Source organism: Stigmatopora argus, chromosome 3 (genome assembly GCF_051989625.1).
Source record: "Stigmatopora argus isolate UIUO_Sarg chromosome 3, RoL_Sarg_1.0, whole genome shotgun sequence".
Classification (NCBI taxonomy): domain Eukaryota; kingdom Metazoa; phylum Chordata; class Actinopteri; order Syngnathiformes; family Syngnathidae; genus Stigmatopora; species Stigmatopora argus.
The window spans coordinates 22,981,265-22,991,217 of NC_135389.1; the positions used below are offsets into that span (position 1 = coordinate 22,981,265).

Below are 9,953 nucleotides of genomic sequence, written 5' to 3' on the forward strand. Positions count from 1 at the left end.
GTGATGGCATTAGAAGGCGGGGCCTAAATAAGATCTTCAGGTCAGCGAGCCTTCTGAACCGTGGAAAAGCCACTTTGTGTTTCCATGTCGACTTCATTCCGAAACGTCACCCACTTTTCAATCCGATTCATTCGTCGCTCCGTGGCGACCGGTCGATCTACGCCTCCTCGCCGCTTATCTCACCACGCCTTCCCATTCCGACGGGATGTAGGCTTACAAACAGGCCCGTACGAGCGCAAAAGCTCAGGCGAATTTTCTTGGCAGGCCGCCGTTATAATCCGGAAAAGAGCTGCCGGATTTCTACAGTAGAACCAGATTTTCCCTTCAAAGTAACACATTTGTACTCCCAAATAAAACCATGAATATGGAGGTGAAAATGTGAATCGGGGGGCGGCTTATACGAGGGAAATTGTCAAATTCAGCCATTTCGAGGCCATTTTAAGGGTGCGGCTTATACGCGGAGGCGGCTAATTTGCGGAATTCGGTAAGAGTTTAACACATTTGTACTCCCTATTAAAACCATGAATATGGAGGTGAAAATTGTGAATCAGGGGGCGTCTTATACGAGGGAAATTGTCAAATTCAACCATTTTAAGGCAATTTTAAGGCTGTGGCTTATATGCGGAGGCGGCTAATATGCGAGAAAATACGGTAGGTTAAAGTTCAAATCATGTGTTTGCATTTCTGTTGTTGTTATTGTTGTTGTCTGCGTAAGCATTTCTCCACGATTAACTGTCGACAATTCCAGAGTGGGAAATTATGTCGGATAAGCCCCACCCATTTTACAGACTATGTGCAAAGGGAAATTCATGGCTAGACACCAATGGGTTCTGTTTAAATGCTTTAATTTGGTCAATCATCAGTGATAGAAAAAAAACACTGCTAATCGTCGTCTTAGACATTTCTACAGCAGGGTACGGCTAATACGAGGAGTCGCTGATATGCGAGAAAATACGGTAATCTTACTTTGTATATTTGAGATGACCAGAGCAAGCCAGCACACAAAAGACTACAGATTACAAGTATCAGAAATCCCTTTCATCATACCCTAATACCTGAAAATAATCTCGGAGCATAATTTTTCATCCGAATCCAAGATTTTGGATGGCAAGGTTACAAAGAAAACCTCCAATTCTGTCTTCTCCGCGCTCTACTTAATCAACCACATCACGTTTTTGGCCTTTGGCGGTGATTGATGAGTCCAAACTATTGACGAAAGCCCATTTCCCAGCCATGTTTCTCCGGAAATGAAAAGCAATCAGAGCTCATTTAGCCAGATTCGAAGGTTGTCGTGATTTCAAAAGGACGAGATTGAGGCCGGCGGCGGATTCCTTCGCCTCCGAAAAAAACCTCAATCTTCTGAAATCAGTGTTGGGGCCTCCTCACCTGTCGCCGCGAATCTAACGCCACCGCGGGATGTAAACATCACCAGTTGCAGCTGCGCAGAAACAGAATTGCCACGCGTTGCCAATCCCCGTTAGACCTGATGTGTAACCGAGTGTGAACCCCTCAGGGCCCCCACCGGCTGCCTGCAACCACCACGCCACCACGCCACCACGTCCCCCGTTCACCGTAACGAACACGCTAGTCCAGGGGTAGGGAACCTATGGCTCGGGAGCCATATGTGGCTCTTCTGATGGGTGCATGTGGCTCTTCGCTAACCTGTGAGGTAAAAGATGTTTTTAAACCGCTGGTGACAGAGCCGAGTCCCGAATTCACCAAAAGGAGCGTCATGTCGGCACTATGACAGTACCTCTAACTTTAATCATCTTTTTTTTAAATTATATTTTTATTAGACTTTTCTGCATGCATATTTTCATTGGCTAGCAACTGCCCAACAGTGCTGTCAAAATACTTCATTTAGTACTTTAAAAGTGGTAAAATGACCCCAAAAAAGTCACATCTCATTTTCACATTTTTACTTCATTTAGTACTTTAAAAGTGGTAAAATGACCCCCAAAAAGTCACATCTCATTTTTACTTCATTTAGTACTTTAAAAGTGGTAAAATGACCCCAAAAAAGTCACATCTCATTTTCACATTTTTACTTCATTTAGTACTTTAAAAGTGGTAAAATGACCCCAAATAGTCACATCTCATTTTCACATTTTTACTTCATTTAGTACTTTAAAAGTGGTAAAATGACCCCAAAAAAGTCACCTCTCATTTTCACATTTTTACACTAAAATTCTGAGTATGGCTCTCAAAGAAATACGATTTGAAAATAGGAATTGTTTATGGCTCTTTGTGTCAAAAAGGTTCCCGACCCCTGCGCTAGTCCTTCCTTGCGTGTACTCATCTGTTCCCTGTACAGATTTGTCCGAACTACCAGACGAGCCGTGTTCAGGCAGGCGTGAAGAAAGGAGATTGGACCAAATGAGGGGGGTTCTCTTCCTCCGGCACCGCCATAATGAGGCCCTCATCAGCCCCCAAGAACGCCGAACGCTGGCCGCGAGGGTCCGGCCGGTGATGGTACGCCGCGTGTGACCGGACCACTGGGAAGGAACGCCGAGACTACTAGTGACACTAATGAATCCACATGGGCCTCCTCATCAGTCCCTGGAGATTTAGCCTGGACTTGACAGAACAGAACAGAACTCGGCTGCTGTCGATCGTGTCCATTCAGGACTTGTACCCGTATATCAATTTGTGGAGATATATTATGAATTTGACGGTAGACGCAGAAGGAAAACAACCACCTTGACATTTACACAATCCTGTCTTCAACAAACCGAAAACGAGTTCTTTTTCCCCAGATCTGTGAGGCATGAGACCCATGTTGTGTCCACCTAAAAGCCCCGCAGCATACAAGTTTCATACCCAGATTCCTCATACATCTTTCGTCAGGGTTGCCGGAGCCTATCCCAGCCGACTTCGGGTCGCCAGTTGGCCGTAGGGCTCACGGAGAGGCCAACAACCAATCGTGATCACGATTATACTGCCACCCGCGGGAGTTAAGCACACGCCTGCCTGCACCCGAGTCTGGCAAGTGTACCACTACACTATTCGGCAGGATATATCCACATATATTTGGCCCTACTTATTTGTGTTGACTACTTATCTCTGTTGACTAGTTATCTCTGTTGACTAGTTATCTCTGTTGACTAGTTATCTCTGTTGACTGGTTAGCTATGTTGACTGGTTAGCTATGTTGACTGGTTAGCTATGTTGACTGGTTAGCTATGTTGACTGGTTAGCTATGTTGACTAGTTAGCTATGTTGACTACCTATCTATGTTGACTACCTATCTATGCTGACTACTTATCTATGCTGACTAATCCATGATGATTTATCTATTCTGACTACTCATCTATGTTGACTACCCATCTATGTTGACTACCCATCTATGTTGACTACCCATCTATGTTGACTACCCATCTATGTTGACTACCCATCTATGTTGACTACCCATCTATGTTGACTACCCATCTATGTTGACTACCCATCTATGTTGACTAGTTATCTATGTTGACTACCCATCTATGTTGACTAGTTATCTATGTTGACTACCCATCTATGTTGACTACCCATCTATGTTGACTACCCATCTATGTTGACTACCCATCTATGTTGACTACCCATCTATGTTGACTACCCATCTATGTTGACTACCCATCTATGTTGACTACCCATCCATGTTGACTACCCATCCATGTTGACTACCCATCCATGTTGACTACCCATCCATGTTGACTACCCATCCATGTTGACTACCCATCTATGTTGACTACCCATCTATGTTGACTGCCCAGCTATATGTTGACTACTTATCGATGTTGACTACTTATCTATGTCAACCACGTATTTATTTATAACGTATCTATTGATTATTTATTTATTATTATTTGTTGATCATTTATCTATTCATTTGTTTGTTGTTGCCATTTGTGCACTTTGCGATGAAGCTTTGAATCTCATGCTACTTGTATAATGACAATAAATTCAATTCATTTTTTTACGTCCGGGATGAAATAAGCGAGCTCCGTGTGGCATAGCGCTTCCTCGCAGCAACGGCACCCTCCACGTCAGCACCCGTGACACGTGGCCATCCTTTTCTGTGAGACACTTTGTCCCAGACGGCCCGCCGATGACCGTCGGTCGGAATGCCGCCGCCAACCCACGGGCACAAATTGGTGGCATTTTCCCCTTTCAACACCCAAGCTTTTCCCACAGCCCCCGCGAGGACTAGTTTCAGACCGCCGGGGTGACAGAACGGCGGTTCACTATGACCCCAAAAGCGTGCGGTGATAATCCCTCCGTTATGCAAATCTGCCTGGTGTCAATGGACGCCGCCGTTGCGGGTGAAAGTTATAAAATGGCAGCTTCTCCGCGAGCCGTTATCTCGTCCCAGTTTTCCACGTTGGCCAAATGAGATGCAAATGTCACGCTGGGGGCTGCGGGGGTACAGAGACATCTCTTTTTATCCGTCGTATCCTCAACAGTAAAAAAAAAGATGTCTTTTTAAATGCTATTACAGTCTTCCCTCGATTATCGTGACTTCACTTATTGCGATTCTTTTCTGCTATTTATTTTAAAAATATATATATATATATAATATATACACATTTTTACATTTTTATGAACTTAAAACAAAAAAAAATAAAAAAATAAGCCACCTTGTGGTGTATGTATATATATACAAATATATACATATGTATGTGTGTATATATATATATACACATACATACATACATATATACACCACAAGGTGGCTTATTTTATTTTATTAATATATATTTTTTAAGTTCATGAAAATGTAAAAATGTGTATATATATAGTATATATTTTTTTATATATTTATATATATATATACACACATCACAAGACAGCTTATTTTTTTATTTTATTATTATATTTTTTTAAGTTCATAAAAATGTAAATATATATATATACATACATATATATACACCACAAGGCGGCTTATTTTTTATTTTATTTTTTTATTTATTTAATTCATAAAAATGTAAAAATCCCCTGAAACTGGTAAGCCACTTGCTACTAAAAAAGTCGTTATAATAGGGGTGACCCTACTTGGCGATTTTTCAATTATCACGGCCATGTTTGGTCTACAATATGAACCACGATATGAGGAATTACTGTATTAACTGAAGATACAACACACACATCGACGTGAAGATGGTGTATTTAGTTAGCTCGTATGCTAAAGCTAAATGGCGAGAGAGCGCTAACTCATGGAATTGAAGTAGGTACAAAAATGTCAATACAAAATTGTGGCGAAAAACTATTTTTTTTAATCTAGGGCGGTTAGACCGCCGGCCTCACAGTTCTGGGGTCCTGGGTTCGATCCCAGGTCGATCCTACTGCTTTCCTCCCATACCCCCAAAACATGCATGCTAGGCTACCTGGTTGAACACTCGAAATTGCCATTGAAATATTCTCTCGTTGAAGAAAAACATACGTTTAGGAAGACGATAGAATGCATTAACGTCATTCCAAACGGCAAATATGATTTGCATCTTGTTAGAACTCGCGAGCAGAATCCATCCAGGAATGAAATGAACTCAAATCCCAAGGTGTGGCGCTTGACAATACCCGATGTTTGCCACTGATTGAGCAGGGGGAACCAACTATTTCTATTCCCACAACTATTATATAGAAATAAATCTCAGGGAAAAAAACACTTCAACAAACAAGTGTGCCGTTAGACATGGGGCCTCCATAGTAACGGGGTTAGATAACGTTATATCTTCTTACGCAGATTATCAGTCTTCTGTTTGGGGTGCGTAAACATTACTAGAAAGTGTGTCAGTACGTCGAGAGAGCAGCGGGAACAATGGAGCCGGGGGGCCCTGGGGGGGCCGGTGGGGGGGTCGTTAGCATTGGCGTTAATGTTTCTATTTCAGCGAGGAGCTAAAGTGTGCAATGTGTGTGTGTGTACATGTGTCTGCTGACGAGCGGGAACGCGGGTGAAAGCTGGAAGGGGTCTGTGTGGGTGTGTGTGGGTGTGAGGATGGGGGGCTGCATGACAGCGAGGACCCCCTTTGACTGAAGCTTCAACCAGACAAGAGGGATAAAGAGGAGGGAGAGGGGAAAGTGAGGGGCTGAGAATGTGCACTTGTTTTGTAATGGAACGGGGTGTTGTTGGGGAACCTCAAGGGGGGGTCGGATAGGGGGGGCCGGGGGTGGGGGGGTTTGCAGTCGGTGGCAAGGGTCTTTTATCAGATTGACGAGCAAACAAACGGCGCAAACAAGCAGTTGTCACGAATGCTGATATGAACATGAGGGGGAATTAAAAATGCGGATGAGAAAATCAGCTTAGGGATTTCAGTGTGTGTGTATGAGTGTGTGTTTTGTGTGTGTGTGTGTGTGTGTGTGGCGGCTCTTGTGTTGACAACGGGCTAAAAAAACAACTGTCAACTGCAAACATCTATGTCGGCGAATACGCAACCAGCCGTGTAGTTTGCTTGGAAATGTTTAGAGTTTACTTTGAGAAGACAGAAAGAAGACAATATAATAAATATTAAGTGTTGAGAATGTTCATGTATTGATATCAATATCACCGAAGATGGATTGCATTGATAATGCACAGGTAGCATTGATGCAATGATAGTTCCATTGAATAGCATGTGCTGGTATGAAGATGCAAGTTGAATTTGTTGTCTGTAAAGCATTCCACGAATATCAGACGAAATGTTTTATAGGAAACATTTTCAAACGGCCATTGTCTGTCAAAACAATTTGAGTTGATGAAGGATGCTAATGCTAATGCTAATGCTCAAAACAATGCGCTTGGCGAGGTGGGATTTCTCGGCGATGACAGTTGGGAGGCACTTGGGGGAGTATAAATAAACAGATTACCTTTCTACCGTAACACCACAGAGCAACGTCGCGTAGAATTGCAGCATGTAACGCACGTTACGCTTTGGGGGTAAAAACCCTTGGCGATTTTTCAATTATCACGGCCATGTTTGGTCTACAATATGAACCACGATATGAGGAATTACTGTATTAACTGAAGATACAAAACATACATCGACGTGAAGATGGTGTTTTTAGTTAGCTCGTATGCTAAAGCTAAATGGCGAGAGAGCGCTAACTCATGGAATTGAAGTAGGTACAAAAATGTCAATACAAAATTGTGGCGAAAAACTGTTTTTTTTTTTAATCTAGGGCGGTTAGAACGTCGGCCTCACAGTTCTGGGGTCCTGGGTTCAATCCCAGGTCGGTCCTACTGCTTTCCTCCCATACCCCCAAAACATGCATGCTAGGCTAGCTGGTTGGACACTCGAAATTGCCATTGAAATATTCTCTCGTTGAAGAAAAACATATGTTTAGGAAGACGATAGAATGCATTAACGTCATTCCAAATAGATAAACCCTTAACCGGTCGCTAACCAACTGCAGTCAAGCAGGGAACATTTTCACTTTTCATTTGATGGAACATGCTCACTTCCGGGGTGGCCTAGCCGGAGTACCCGGAGAAAAGCCCATACCCGAAGCTACGTTTATTTTCATCGTTTAACTGTTTATTTTGTATTCAGTGTTACAATGTATTTTTCATTGTTTCTCTTATTATTGATCTATTCTGAGCCAATAAATCTACATGTAAAAAAATAGTGGACTAATTGCTTTAGTGGCGTCATTTTTTGGTAAATTAAATCCACACAAAACTATTATTCTTTGATATATTGCAATATGCGTATTCACACGTTAATTCTACTTCATGTCATCTCTTGAAAACACATTTCATCGTTCCGTCAGTCACTATTTGTCGATAGACAGAGATAGACAATTTTTAGTCGCTATTTCAGGGGCCGCGAACACGTGGCTCTCGAGCTGCATGCGGCTCAAGAGCCAAAATGAATGCGTCTCTTTGCTTGTTATCATATTTACTGTGTACCTTTAATGTTTCATAGAAAGACAATTTGTAGTGGAGACATAGAAACGTTGCTATTTCAGGGGCGGCTAACATGTAGCTCTGTGCCGCATGCGGCTCGAGAGCCAAAATGAATGCGTCTCTTTGCTTGTTATCCAATCCTATCATATTTACAGTGTACGTTTAATGCTTCTCTTATTTTTATTGTCTCTTAAAACACTCAGGGTCGATTAAAACCAAATAATACATTCTATTTAAAAAAATAATTTGGCCAATTATTATTTTTTGAGGCTGCTCTTTGACTCTCGCAGTTGAAAATGTTGGCACTTTCCGTCTAACTTGTTCGCCATGACTCGTTTGCCTATTGGATACATTTAAACGTAATAAAATCACTTTGTGATTAGTAGTGTTTAGTGGCAACCCGGATTATTCCCACTCATGAACAGCGGTATGGTCTACATCCGGGGTGCCCAACTCCAGTCCTCCAGGGTCCCCCAATTGTTATTTAATGATTTTTTTTCTGTTTGTTTGTTGTTATTGTTTGTTGTTATCGTTCACATCGTGTCGATGCTTTAAAATGATTATAATTGTATATAATGACAATAAAATCCAATTCAAACAATTCAATGTGCCTCCTCTTCCACACCTGAATGAAATCATCTACTCACAAAATGTCCCGAAACTACATAACAATCCGGATGATTGGATTCAGGTGTGTCAGCAGACCGAGACGCTGAAAAAAAAAAGACTGAATGGAGGCTCCACCAAGACCGGAATTTGGGCAGTCCTGGTCTACATCGTGCATTTCTAACGCCTTCAACTATTGTGGGTTGTAAAGTAGCCCCATTTGAGCAACAACAGCTGCGTGGAAATTGCACTCCAGCGCAAAAATCACGGCAATCGCCCGAAATGTACCCCATTTTCCTCCATAAATCCACCTGACAGCAAACAATGTAAACAATGTAAACAATACGCAACGCGAGCAGCGCCAGAATCAATAAAAAATAAACAAATACATGTACAATTGCATTAAAACACGTCATTTGGTGGCATTTTTGCTGACGCTGCTTTCGTCTCTCGTGCACAAAAAACAAGTTGACAGCGAAAGGCTTCCACGTGTTGTTTTTTTTGTTTTTTAAGACAGCAATGATATTTAAATCAAATAAAAATTAACAAAAAGAAGCAAAGATGGAGAGTGAAATGGATCGGGCTTACCGGGTTTCGTCTTCGTAGGTCCACACCCGGGCGTGGGAGCGTCCACTCGGGGAAGGATGCGTTCTCAGGCTCCTGGTCTTGGTCTTGGTCCTGGTCCTGGTCTCGACTCAGGATGGAGTTCTTTCCGCGTACTGGCTGTGCCTGCACTGACTGTTCTCTCTCTCTCTCTCTCGCTCGTCGACCCTCGGCTCTCTCACTTGCACGCGCACGCGCACGCTCGCGTGGGCGCGCAGTTTGCAGCTCGCTTTTTTTTAGGGGTGGGGTGCAAAAGTATATTACAGAAAGACAGACAACAGCTGGCTGAGTTCCAGGATTAAATATCGACATCAAAATGACCAAAAAAAGCGTCTTTATTGCACTAATGGTTGGATTGTGATGGAGGATTTATTGCAAGGAGGAACGTCAAATGATTGTTCTAACAATTAAATTAGTAGTTGAAATGGAAATGCAAATGTTCCACAAAAAGATAGCAGTGGCAATATTATGTATACCGATGTTTTTTTATAATATATTTTTTGTATTATTTATTTTATTTGTTATTATATATTTTTTGTATTATTATTTTTTAATTATATATTTTTTGCATTATTATTTTTATTTTTTTATTATGTATTTTTTGTATTTAAAAAAAAAAAAATTATATATTTTTGTATTATTTATTTTTATTTTTTATTATATATTTTTTTACTTTCTATTTTTTTATTATATATTTTTTTACTATTTATTTTTTTATTATATATTTTTTATTATTTATTTTTTGATTATATATTTGTATTGCTATGCAGCAATGTCCAAATTAACTCCAGCCCGGGGACCAGATTGTTATGGCCAACAGCATTGATTCATTAATTCACGTTTATCCTCACAAGGTTCGCGAGGGGTGCAATTTCCAAAAAAGAGA

General features: G+C 41.4%; 1 protein-coding gene across 12 annotated transcripts in view; it reads right to left on the reverse strand.

Annotated features, from left to right (window-relative positions):
* The window catches only part of nrcamb (neuronal cell adhesion molecule b), an 83,967-nt gene extending 74,690 nt beyond the window's left edge, over positions 1-9,277 (reverse strand). For 9 of the 12 annotated variants that reach the window (XM_077596234.1, XM_077596239.1, XM_077596233.1 and 6 more), the window contains exon 1: positions 9,053-9,276. The gene's annotated coding sequence lies outside the window, so the exon portion shown is untranslated. Of the gene's footprint in view, positions 1-9,052 lie in introns of all 12 variants that reach the window. The other 3 variants (XM_077596241.1, XM_077596240.1, XM_077596235.1) reach the window with 1 other exon arrangement.
* Positions 9,278-9,953: the final 676 nt, after the last annotated feature.